The sequence below is a fragment of the Salmo salar genome, chromosome 02, assembly GCF_965601325.2.
Source record: "Salmo salar chromosome 02, fSalSal1, whole genome shotgun sequence".
Taxonomy (NCBI): Eukaryota; Metazoa; Chordata; class Actinopteri; order Salmoniformes; family Salmonidae; genus Salmo; species Salmo salar.
The window spans coordinates 19829599-19840557 of NC_138292.1; positions in this window are offsets into that span (position 1 = coordinate 19829599).

The following is a 10959-nucleotide window of genomic DNA, read 5'->3' on the forward strand; positions in this document are numbered from 1 at the left end:
TGTATGTGAGTTTATGTCGCTTATCCCTGGAACCGGCCGTGTATGTGAGTTTATGTCGCTTATCCCTGGAACCGGCCGTGTATGTGAGTTTATGTCGCTTATCCCTGGAACCGGCCGTGTATGTGAGTTTATGTCTGCTTATCCCTGGAACCAGCCGTGTATGTGAGTTTATGTCGCTTATCCCTGGAACCGGCCGTGTATGTGAGTTTATGTTGCTTATCCCTGGAACCAGCCGTGTATGTGAGTTTATGTCGCTTATCCCTGGAACCAGCCGTGTATGTGAGTTTATGTTGCTTATCCCTGGAACCAGCCGTGTATGTGAGTTTATGTCGCTTATCCCTGGAACCGGCCGTGTATGTGAGTTTATGTCGCTTATCCCTGGAACCGGCCGTGTATGTGAGTTTATGTCGCTTATCCCTGGAACCGGCCGTGTATGTGAGTTTATGTCGCTTATCCCTGGAACCGGCCGTGTATGTGAGTTTATGTCGCTTATCCCTGGAACCGGCCGTGTATGTGAGTTTATGTTGCTTATCCCTGGAACCGGCCGTGTATGTGAGTTTATGTTGCTTATCCCTGGAACCGGCCGTGTATGTGAGTTTATGTTGCTTATCCCTGGAACCGGCCGTGTATGTGAGTTTATGTTGCTTATCCCTGGAACCGGCCCTTTATGTGAGTTTATGTCGCTAATCCCTGGAACCGGCCGTGTATGTGAGTTTATGTTGCTTATCCCTGGAACCGGCCGTGTATGTGAGTTTATGTCGCTAATCCCTGGAACCGGCCGTGTATGTGAGTTTATGTTGCTTATCCCTGGAACCGGCCGTGTATGTGAGTTTATGTCGCTTATCCCTGGAATCGGCCGTGTATGTCAGTTCCCTGGAACCGGCCGTGTATGTGAGTTTATGTTGCTTATCCCTGGAACCGACCGTGTATGTGAGTTTATGTCGCTTATCCCTGGAACCGGCCGTGTATGTGAATTTATGTCGCTTATCCTTGGGACCAGCCGTGTATGTGAGTTTATGTCGCTTATCCCTGGAACCAGCCGTGTATGTGAGTTTATGTTGCTTATCTCTGGAACCGGCCGTGTATGTGAGTTTATGTCGCTTATCCATGGAACCAGCCGTGTATGTGAGTTTATGTCGCTTATCCCTGGAACCAGCCGTGTATGTGAGTTTATCTCTGGAACCGGCCGTGTATGTGAGTTTATGTCGCTTATCCATGGAACCAGCCGTGTATGTGAGTTTATGTCGCTTATCCCTGGAACCAGCCGTGTATGTGAGTTTATGTTGCTTATCCCTGGAACCAGCCGTGTATGTGAGTTTATGTCGCTTATCCCTGGAACCAGCCGTGTATGTGAGTTTATGTTGCTTATCCCTGGAACCAGCCGTGTATGTGAGTTTATGTCGCTTATCCCTGGAACCGGCCGTGTATGTGAGTTTATGTTGCTTATCCCTGGAACCGGCCGTGTATGTGAGTTCCCTGGAACCAGCCGTGTATGTGAGTTTATGTTGCTTATCCCTGGAACCAGCCGTGTATGTGAGTTTATGTCGCTTATCCCTGGAACCGGCCGTGTATGTGAGTTTATGTCGCTTATCCCTGGAACCGGCCGTGTATGTGAGTTCCCTGGAACCGGCCGTGTATGTGAGTTCCCTGGACCGGCCGCGTATGTCAGTTCCCTGGAACCAGCCGTGTATGTGAGTTCCCTGGAACCGGCCGTGTATGTGAGTTTATGTCGCTTATCCCTGGAACCGGCCGTGTATGTGAGTTCCCTGGAACCGGCCGTGTATGTGAGTTTATGTCGCTTATCCCTGGAACCGGCCGTGTATGTGAGTTCCCTGGAACCGGCCGTGTATGTTAGTTCCCTGGAACCAGCCGTGTATGTGAGTTTATGTCGCTTATCCCTGGAACCGGCCGTGTATGTGAGTTTATGTCGCTTATCCCTGGAACCGGCCGTGTATGTGAGTTTATGTTGCTTATCCCTGGAACCGGCCGTGTATGTGAGTTTATGTTGCTTATCCCTGGAACCGGCCGTGTATGTGAGTTTATGTTGCTTATCCCTGGAACCGGCCGTGTATGTGAGTTTATGTTGCTTATCCCTGGAACCGGCCCTTTATGTGAGTTTATGTCGCTAATCCCTGGAACCGGCCGTGTATGTGAGTTTATGTTGCTTATCCCTGGAACCGGCCGTGTATGTGAGTTTATGTCGCTTATCCCTGGAACCGGCCGTGTATGTGAGTTTATGTTGCTTATCCCTGGAACCGGCCGTGTATGTGAGTTTATGTCGCTTATCCCTGGAACCGGCCGTGTATGTGAGTTTATGTTGCTTATCCCTGGAACCGGCCGTGTATGTGAGTTTATGTCGCTTATCCCTGGAATCGGCCGTGTATGTCAGTTCCCTGGAACCGGCCGTGTATGTGAGTTTATGTTGCTTATCCCTGGAACCGACCGTGTATGTGAGTTTATGTCGCTTATCCCTGGAACCGGCCGTGTATGTGAATTTATGTCGCTTATCCTTGGGACCAGCCGTGTATGTGAGTTTATGTCGCTTATCCCTGGAACCAGCCGTGTATGTGAGTTTATGTTGCTTATCTCTGGAACCGGCCGTGTATGTGAGTTTATGTCGCTTATCCATGGAACCAGCCGTGTATGTGAGTTTATGTCGCTTATCCCTGGAACCAGCCGTGTATGTGAGTTTAAATCTGGAACCGGCCGTGTATGTGAGTTTATGTCGCTTATCCATGGAACCAGCCGTGTATGTGAGTTTATGTCGCTTATCCCTGGAACCAGCCGTGTATGTGAGTTTATGTTGCTTATCCCTGGAACCAGCCGTGTATGTGAGTTTATGTCGCTTATCCCTGGAACCAGCCGTGTATGTGAGTTTATGTTGCTTATCCCTGGAACCAGCCGTGTATGTGAGTTTATGTCGCTTATCCCTGGAACCGGCCGTGTATGTGAGTTTATGTTGCTTATCCCTGGAACCGGCCGTGTATGTGAGTTCCCTGGAACCAGCCGTGTATGTGAGTTTATGTTGCTTATCCCTGGAACCAGCCGTGTATGTGAGTTTATGTCGCTTATCCCTGGAACCGGCCGTGTATGTGAGTTTATGTCGCTTATCCCTGGAACCGGCCGTGTATGTGAGTTCCCTGGACCCGGCCGTGTATGTGAGTTCCCTGGACCCGGCCGCGTATGTCAGTTCCCTGGAACCAGCCGTGTATGTCAGTTCCCTGGAACCGGCCGTGTATGTGAGTTTATGTCGCTTATCCCTGGAACCGGCCGTGTATGTGAGTTCCCTGGAACCGGCCGTGTATGTGAGTTTATGTCGCTTATCCCTTGAACCGGCCGTGTATGTGAGTTCCCTGGAACCGGCCGTGTATGTCAGTTCCCTGGAACCAGCCGTGTATGTCAGTTCCCTGGAACCGGCCGTGTATGTGAGTTTATGTTGCTTATCCCTGGAACCGGCCGTGTATGTGAGTTTATGTGCTTATCCCTGGAACCGGCCGTGTATGTGAGTTTATGTGCTATCCCTGGAACCGGCCGTGTATGTGAGATTGCTTCCCTGGAACCGGCCGTGTATGTGAGTTTATGTTGCTTATCCCTGGAACCGGCCGTGTATGTGAGTTTATGTTGCTTATCCCTGGAACCGGCCGTGTATGTGAGTTTATGTCGCTTATCCCTGGAACCGGCCGTGTATGTGAGTTTATGTTGCTTATCCCTGGAACCGGCCGTGTATGTGAGTTTATGTCGCTTATCCCTGGAACCGGCCGTGTATGTGAGTTTATGTCGCTTATCCCTGGAACCGGCCGTGTATGTGAGTTTATGTCGCTTATCCCTGGAACCGGCCGTGTATGTGAGTTTATGTCGCTTATCCCTGGAACCGGCCGTGTATGTGAGTTTATGTCGCTTATCCCTGGAACCGGCCGTGTATGTGAGTTTATGTCGCTTATCCCTGGAACCGGCCGTGTATGTGAGTTTATGTCGCTTATCCCTGGAACCGGCCGTGTATGTGAGTTTATGTCGCTTATCCCTGGAACCGGCCGTGTATGTGAGTTTATGTCGCTTATCCCTGGAACCGGCCGTGTATGTGAGTTTATGTTGCTTATCCCTGGAACCGGCCGTGTATGTCAGTTCCCTGGAACCGGCCGTGTATGTGAGTTTATGTAGCTTATCCCTGGAACCGGCAGTGTATGTGAGTTTATGTTGCTTATCCCTGGAACCGCCCGTGTATGTGAGTTTATGTTGCTTATCCCTGGAACCGGCCGTGTATGTGAGTTTATGTCGCTTATCCCTGGAACCGGCCGTGTATGTGAGTTTATGTCGCTTATCCCTAGAACCGGCCGTGTATGTGAGTTTATGTCGCTAATCCCTGGAACCGGCCGTGTATGTGAGTTTATGTTGCTTATCCCTGGAACCGGCCGTGTATGTGAGTTTATGTCGCTTATCCCTGGAACCGGCCGTGTATGTGAGTTTGTCGCTTATCCCTGGAACCGGCCGTGTATGTGAGTTTATGTTGCTTATCCCTGGAACCGGCCGTGTATGTGAGTTTATGTTGCTTATCCCTGGAACCGGCCGTGTATGTGAGTTTATGTTGCTTATCCCTGGAACCGGCCGTGTATGTGAGTTTATGTTGCTTATCCCTGGAACCGGCCCTTTATGTGAGTTTATGTTGCTTATCCCTGGAACCGTCCGTGTATGTGAGTTTATGTTGCTTATCCCTGGAACCGGCCGTGTATGTGAGTTTATGTTGCTTATCCCTGGAACCGTCCGTGTATGTGAGTTTATGTCGCTTATCCCTGGAACCGGCCGTGTATGTGAGTTTATGTCGCTTATCCCTGGAACCGTCCGTGTATGTGAGTTTATGTCGCTTATCCCTGGAACCGGTCGTGTATGTGAGTTTATGTCGCTTATCCCTGGAACCGGCCGTGTATGTGAGTTTATGTCGCTTATCCCTGGAACCGGCCGTGTATGTGAGTTTATGTCGCTTATCCCTGGAACCGGCCGTGTATGTGAGTTTATGTCGCTTATCCCTGGAACCGGCCGTGTATGTGAGTTTATGTTGCTTATCCCTGGAACCGGCCGTGTATGTGAGTTTATGTTGCTTATCCCTAGAACTGGCCCTTTATATGAGTTCCCTGGAACCGGCCGTGTATGTGAGGTCCCTGGAACCGGCCCTATATGTGAGTTCAATTACATAGTGTGTGCGTCAGTGGAGGCTGGTGGGAGGAGCTATAGGAGGACGGGCTCATTGTAACGGCTAGAATGGAATAAATGGAACGTAGTCAAACGTGGTGTCCATATGTTAGATGTGTTTGATACCGTTCCATCATTCCATTCCAGCCATTATAATGAACCTGTCCTCCCATAGCTCCTCCCACCAGCCTCCACTGGTGTACACGCGTGTGTCTGTGTTTGTGTCTGCATGCAGAACAAGTTTCACCAGGTGAGCTGCACATATGGCCCTCTATTTCTAGACGTCCCTCACACAGTGCATGTGTGATAGAGAAGCTGGATCTGATTGGCCTATAGAACAAGGAAAGGGGTCACATTGGAGCCCTGAATAGCCCAATAGCTGAGAATTGTCTAAACCACAAATTACCTTCCTATTTCACATTCTGTTCCTGTTCAATTGCCCATTGAGCAGAACTAGGCTAAAAGTGCATGCTGCCCACCCTATAGAAACACTGATGAATGCCCACATTCCATCTCAATACTTTTGAAGTTCTTCCTGACCATGGCACTGCTCCAATACTTTCACAATGCATCCTTACGTGCTCCTATCCTTGTGATGGAAGTTTTAGAGTAAATTTTCTGCAATTCTACACGTTTTGCCATAGGGTGGAGATAAGATTTGGCAGTTTTATAACAAATTTAATGCATTCTACTAATTTTGCCATGTGGCAGAGAGAAACATTTGCAATTTTACAGCAAATTTCCTTCAATTCTACACATTTTACAATAGGGTGAAGAGAAATGTTTGCAGTTTTTAATATGATATATAAGTGAGAGTGACTAACATAATCAATAGGGCCCCCCGGTCCATGATTACTACATGTTTAGATAGCTGGACGCTAGACTGATTTACCAATCTAAACAATGTTAGCAGACATGGCTAACTGAGTGAATGTCAGTGACTGACAAAACAACAGAAAAACTACTGATGCACAACCAGATTTCTAAATGTCACCTTGTGTTTCTACTATTGTAACTCAACAGTAAGTTGAGACCCCGACTGAGTTCCTAAAAATCTTCTTTCTTTCTCCTTTTTTTTGCAGGCCTACAAAAGCCAATCCATGTTGTAGGCTGATGGGGGTGTATTACATGTTTACATGCTCATAGTAAAGCACTTGCCTGCCAACTCGGAATGTGCTGCTTGTGTGTGACCTCTCAGATGAGGTCATGTGGTTTAACCTCTGTGTTAAGGCCTATGATGCTGGCTGATGATGCTGGCTGATGATGCTGCTCTTCAACATTCTACCAAAATCAACCTTTATTGATAGTGCATATATTCAGCATGGTACAATACACTTTTTCAAATGAAGTACAAGGTAATGAAATGCTGACGCCAACATTAGGCTGGGGCCCACAGCCATAGACAGATCCCTGACTGGCACACAGGAATGGGCAACACTGTCCATAACATACATATGACAAAACAAATGCCCAGTCTTTCAACTGTTCAGAATAGATGTCGTGAGAGAACAAAACATGGCAGTCTTTTAACTGTTGTGTGTGAAACGTCATAGCCCTAGTCTGTTTAGCTATCATTCCCCTCCTTGCCACTCTTTTTATGCTAAACATCTTTGGCATATGACACAGAGTACAAGGTACCCAGGCTATCATAGCCCAGGGTCAGACCCAGGGTCAGACCTGAATCGATGGCAGTCTTTTAAATGTTGTTAGTGAAACATTATAGCCCAGGGCCAGACCTGAATACATGGCAGTCTTTTAAATGTTGTTAGTGAAACATTATAGCCCAGGGCCAGACCTGAATACATGGCAGTCTTTTAAATGTTGTGAGTGAAACGTTATAGCCCAGGGCCAGACCTGAATACACGGCAGTCTTTTAAATGTTGTGAGTGAAACGTTATAGCCCAGGGCCAGACCTGAATACACGGCAGTCTTTTAAATGTTGTGAGTGAAACGTTATAGCCCAGGGCCAGACCTGAATACACGGCAGTCTTTTAAATGTTGTGAGTGAAACGTTATAGCCCAGGGCCAGACCTGAATACACGGCAGTCTACACCCCCTAGAGTCGATGCCCGTGCCCCCCGCTGAAATCTAATTAGCATAATACAAAAATCCCCATCAAAATCCGTCTGTTTAAAGATGTACTATTAAGAAATCACTCCGCCATTTCCTGGTTGATAAAATTCTAATAGTTCACCTAATTTCCTTTAATGACAAAACAAGCAGTCATTGTGTAGAGAATCATAGTACCACCTAAACTGCTGTGAAATATTTTTACATAACCAAAAATATTGCTTGCGTACAAAACTGAAAGTAAAAGACGCACAAATAGCGCACATAGAACAGATCTACCGCTTCTTAGACTTGCTTTCATGAAAGATCTATAACTCAAATTTCTATGTGAATTTGGTCAGTGTCACGTCCTGACCCTTGTAAGAGGTCATTTGCCATAGTAGAGCAGTCAGGGCGTGACAGGTGGTTGTGTTGGGTGGTTTTGTGTTTTCTGTTTATAGTTGAGTTTTTTCTAGTATTCTATTTCTATGTTTTGTTTTCCATGTTTTGGCCGGGTATGGTTTCCAATCAGAGGCAGGTGTCTTTCGTTGTCTCTGATTGGAAGCCATACTTAGGCAGCCTGTTTTCCTTTGGGGTTTGTGGGTAGTTGTTTTCCGTTTTGTCTGAGTACCTTACGGAACTGTTGGCTGTTGTTTTGTTCTTTTGTTTAAGTGTTCTCATAAAATAAAGTAAGAATGAGCACTCTACACGCTGTGCCTTGGTCCCCTTTCATCGACCGCTGTGACAGTCAGGTTGCCCAAAAAGTTACATATTGTAGCTTTAAGCTAGAGATACAGTGGGGGAAAAAAGTATTTAGTCAGCCACCAATTGTGCAAGTTCTCCCACTTAAAAAGATGAGAGAGGCCTGTAATTTTCATCATAGGTACATGTCAACTATGACAGACAAAATGAGAAAAAAAATCCAGAAAATCACATTGTAGGATTTTTAATGAATTTATTTGCAAATTATGGTGGAAAATAAGTATTTGGTCAATAACAAAAGTCTATCTCAATACTTTGTTATATACCCTTTGTTGGCAATGACACAGGTCAAACGTTTTCTGTAAGTCTTCACAAGGTTTTCACACACTGTTGCTGGTATTTTGGCCCATTCCGCCATGCAGATCTCCTCTAGAGCAGTGATGTTTTGGGGCTGTCGCTGGGCAACACGGACTTTCAACTCCCTCCAAAGATTTTCTCATCTTTTTAAGTGGGAGAACTTGCACAATTGGTGGCTGACTAAATACTTTTTTCCCCCACTGTATGTAGCTTTTTGGATGGGCTGCGTCTCAATTCACCACATCCGCCAATGGCGTCCTTCCGCATCTGCGGTGGAAGGTGACCAAGCTACTGTTTGTCAGACCATGAGACATGGCGAAAATCGTTCTTCTCACAAAAACGTCTGTAGCACCCGAACGGTTTGGCCAACAAACTAATATGACCCCTCTATGGAAAGATGAGACTCTCACCAACATGATGGTGTTCTCTGTTTTTTACGACCCCCACAAGTCGGTACCACCGATCTGCCAACTTCTGTCTGTAGCTTCAGAACAGTTTGGGCTACACACCAATGAATGGAAGTATATATGGAAGTATACTGAACAAAAATATAAACGCAACATGCAATGATTTCAAAGATTTTGCTGAGTTACAGTTAATTAAGGAAATCAGTCAATTGAAATAAATAAATTAGGCCCTAATCTATGGATTTCACATGACTGGGCAGGGGCGCAGCCATGGGTGGGCCAGGGAGGGCATAGGCCCACCTACTGTGGCGTCAGACCCAGCCAATCAGAATGAGTTTTTCCCCACAAAAGGGCATTATTACAGACAGAAATACGCCTCATTCTGGCTATGGATACGAAGAACATCAACACAATAACATCAACATGCCAGAGGATATACTTCCATTGGACTTCCACTGGACATGGGGCTCTGCTGGGAGTTTACCTCATATTTTGATTTTTTTATTCTGCTTTGCCACGAAAATCATAATAAACACTGAGAACAATAAAATATTGTGTTATTGTTGTTTTTGTTATGCGTATTACTATTATTAATAATAGGGGAGAGGGGTAGCTCATAAATTAACCCCAAAAGGTTCTTCAAAATGTTCTCTGAGGATCCAAGGGGTTCTTTGAAGAACTCATAGCGGTTCACCCACACTTTAAATTTGAAGAACCCCTAAAGGATACTCCAGGAACCTTTTCTTTTTAGAGTGTAGGACAGACACTTTAAAACAAACTTCCTTTTGATATATTGTTTGACTATCTGCCCCCCAATTAACTGTTCAGAAAAGGAGTTGTGAGAGAAACATGAGTATCAATAAAGATGCCAGCCACATTCCTGATACTTTGAAGCTTGAGCCCTTCCCTTTCTCCGTGCTGCCACATCCTGCAGCGTTATTGTCGGGCTTGCTCCCCTCGCGGTTCCCCTCGAAGTGGACCGGCACACACCTGTTCTCCAGCACCTCACATGCCAGGATCAAATGCTTGGTCTCTTCCCGCACGCTGGACACGCCACAGGTCCCAGTCTCGCTCCTCACTGTTAGAAATGTGAACGGGCGTTGGCTGATGCACAGGTTCCCCTGGTACGTCTTTCCCCCAGAGCTGGAGCAGACCGCGTCCACCCTCTCCCGGTCTTTGGGATGGAGGAAGGACTGCGTGGGTCTTGAGCAGTCATTTTGTTCACGTAGATACTTCTCCCACGCGTTGCGGTCCGTCGTTAACGGGGTATTTGGACGCACATGCCGGTATAGGAACTTTTCATGGCAGTTATTGCATCGGGACCGTTGGCAGGGTTCGACATTACTGTAGCCACTCACCCCCAGGTTGCCCAGCAACAGGCAGATGGAGAGAGAGAGGAGGAGAAGTCTAAGGTTCTTCATCCTTTAGAAGTCTTGAAGCTGCAGAGAAACAAATAGCTCAGTGAGTGAAGTTGCTTGTAGCCCGCCCCCCTTTATTTTTTAAATCTATTACAGATGCCCCTCTGGATTAAAATATGCACTGGAACTGAATGGGGCCGTCCCTATCTGATCCCTGGCTCCCTGTCACTCTCTGACCCCGTTAACACTCAGAGCTTCTACAACTGTTCTACAACCCATTGATTATTCAATCAAAATTAAATATATAATGTGAACAGGATCTCTCTTCCTCCCATCTACAATCAAACATGGTTCCAAAACAGGCCATTGTTTACACGTGCCCATTTAATCTGGCCATATTAGTCTGACAGGCTGTCTGCACTGAGGAAAGTATTCACACACAGGAAGGGCTTGAGTCTGACTCACACACAGCTCTCTGTGGCTTACGTCTGCTGGTAAAAGTTGAATCATACTACTATTTCCACACGTATCCCTCTCTAACGCCCAGAGATATGGGTATACATTAAGTTGTACATTACCTGGTTATGGATCCGTAATGTCTGCTGCAGTGTGTCTCTGTAATGGAGCTCTGTTCCAGATTGGTGGAGAATAACTTCAGCCCTCAGCTCACACGTCTCATTCTTTTATTTTCCTTACTGGACTGTAGACGGGTGTGTCCCCATGTGTACGTAACGTCCTGCTGCGTCTGCGTCACAGTGTGTATGTCTGCATGTCAGAACGGGTTATTGTGTGTGTCCACGCAGCTAGTTAAAGGCAGGGGTTTTGCAGTGTTGCCTTCATTCTCTGTTGCTGAAGGGATCAGGTTTCAGCTAAAAATACTGTCCAGTGGGGAGGATGGGTGG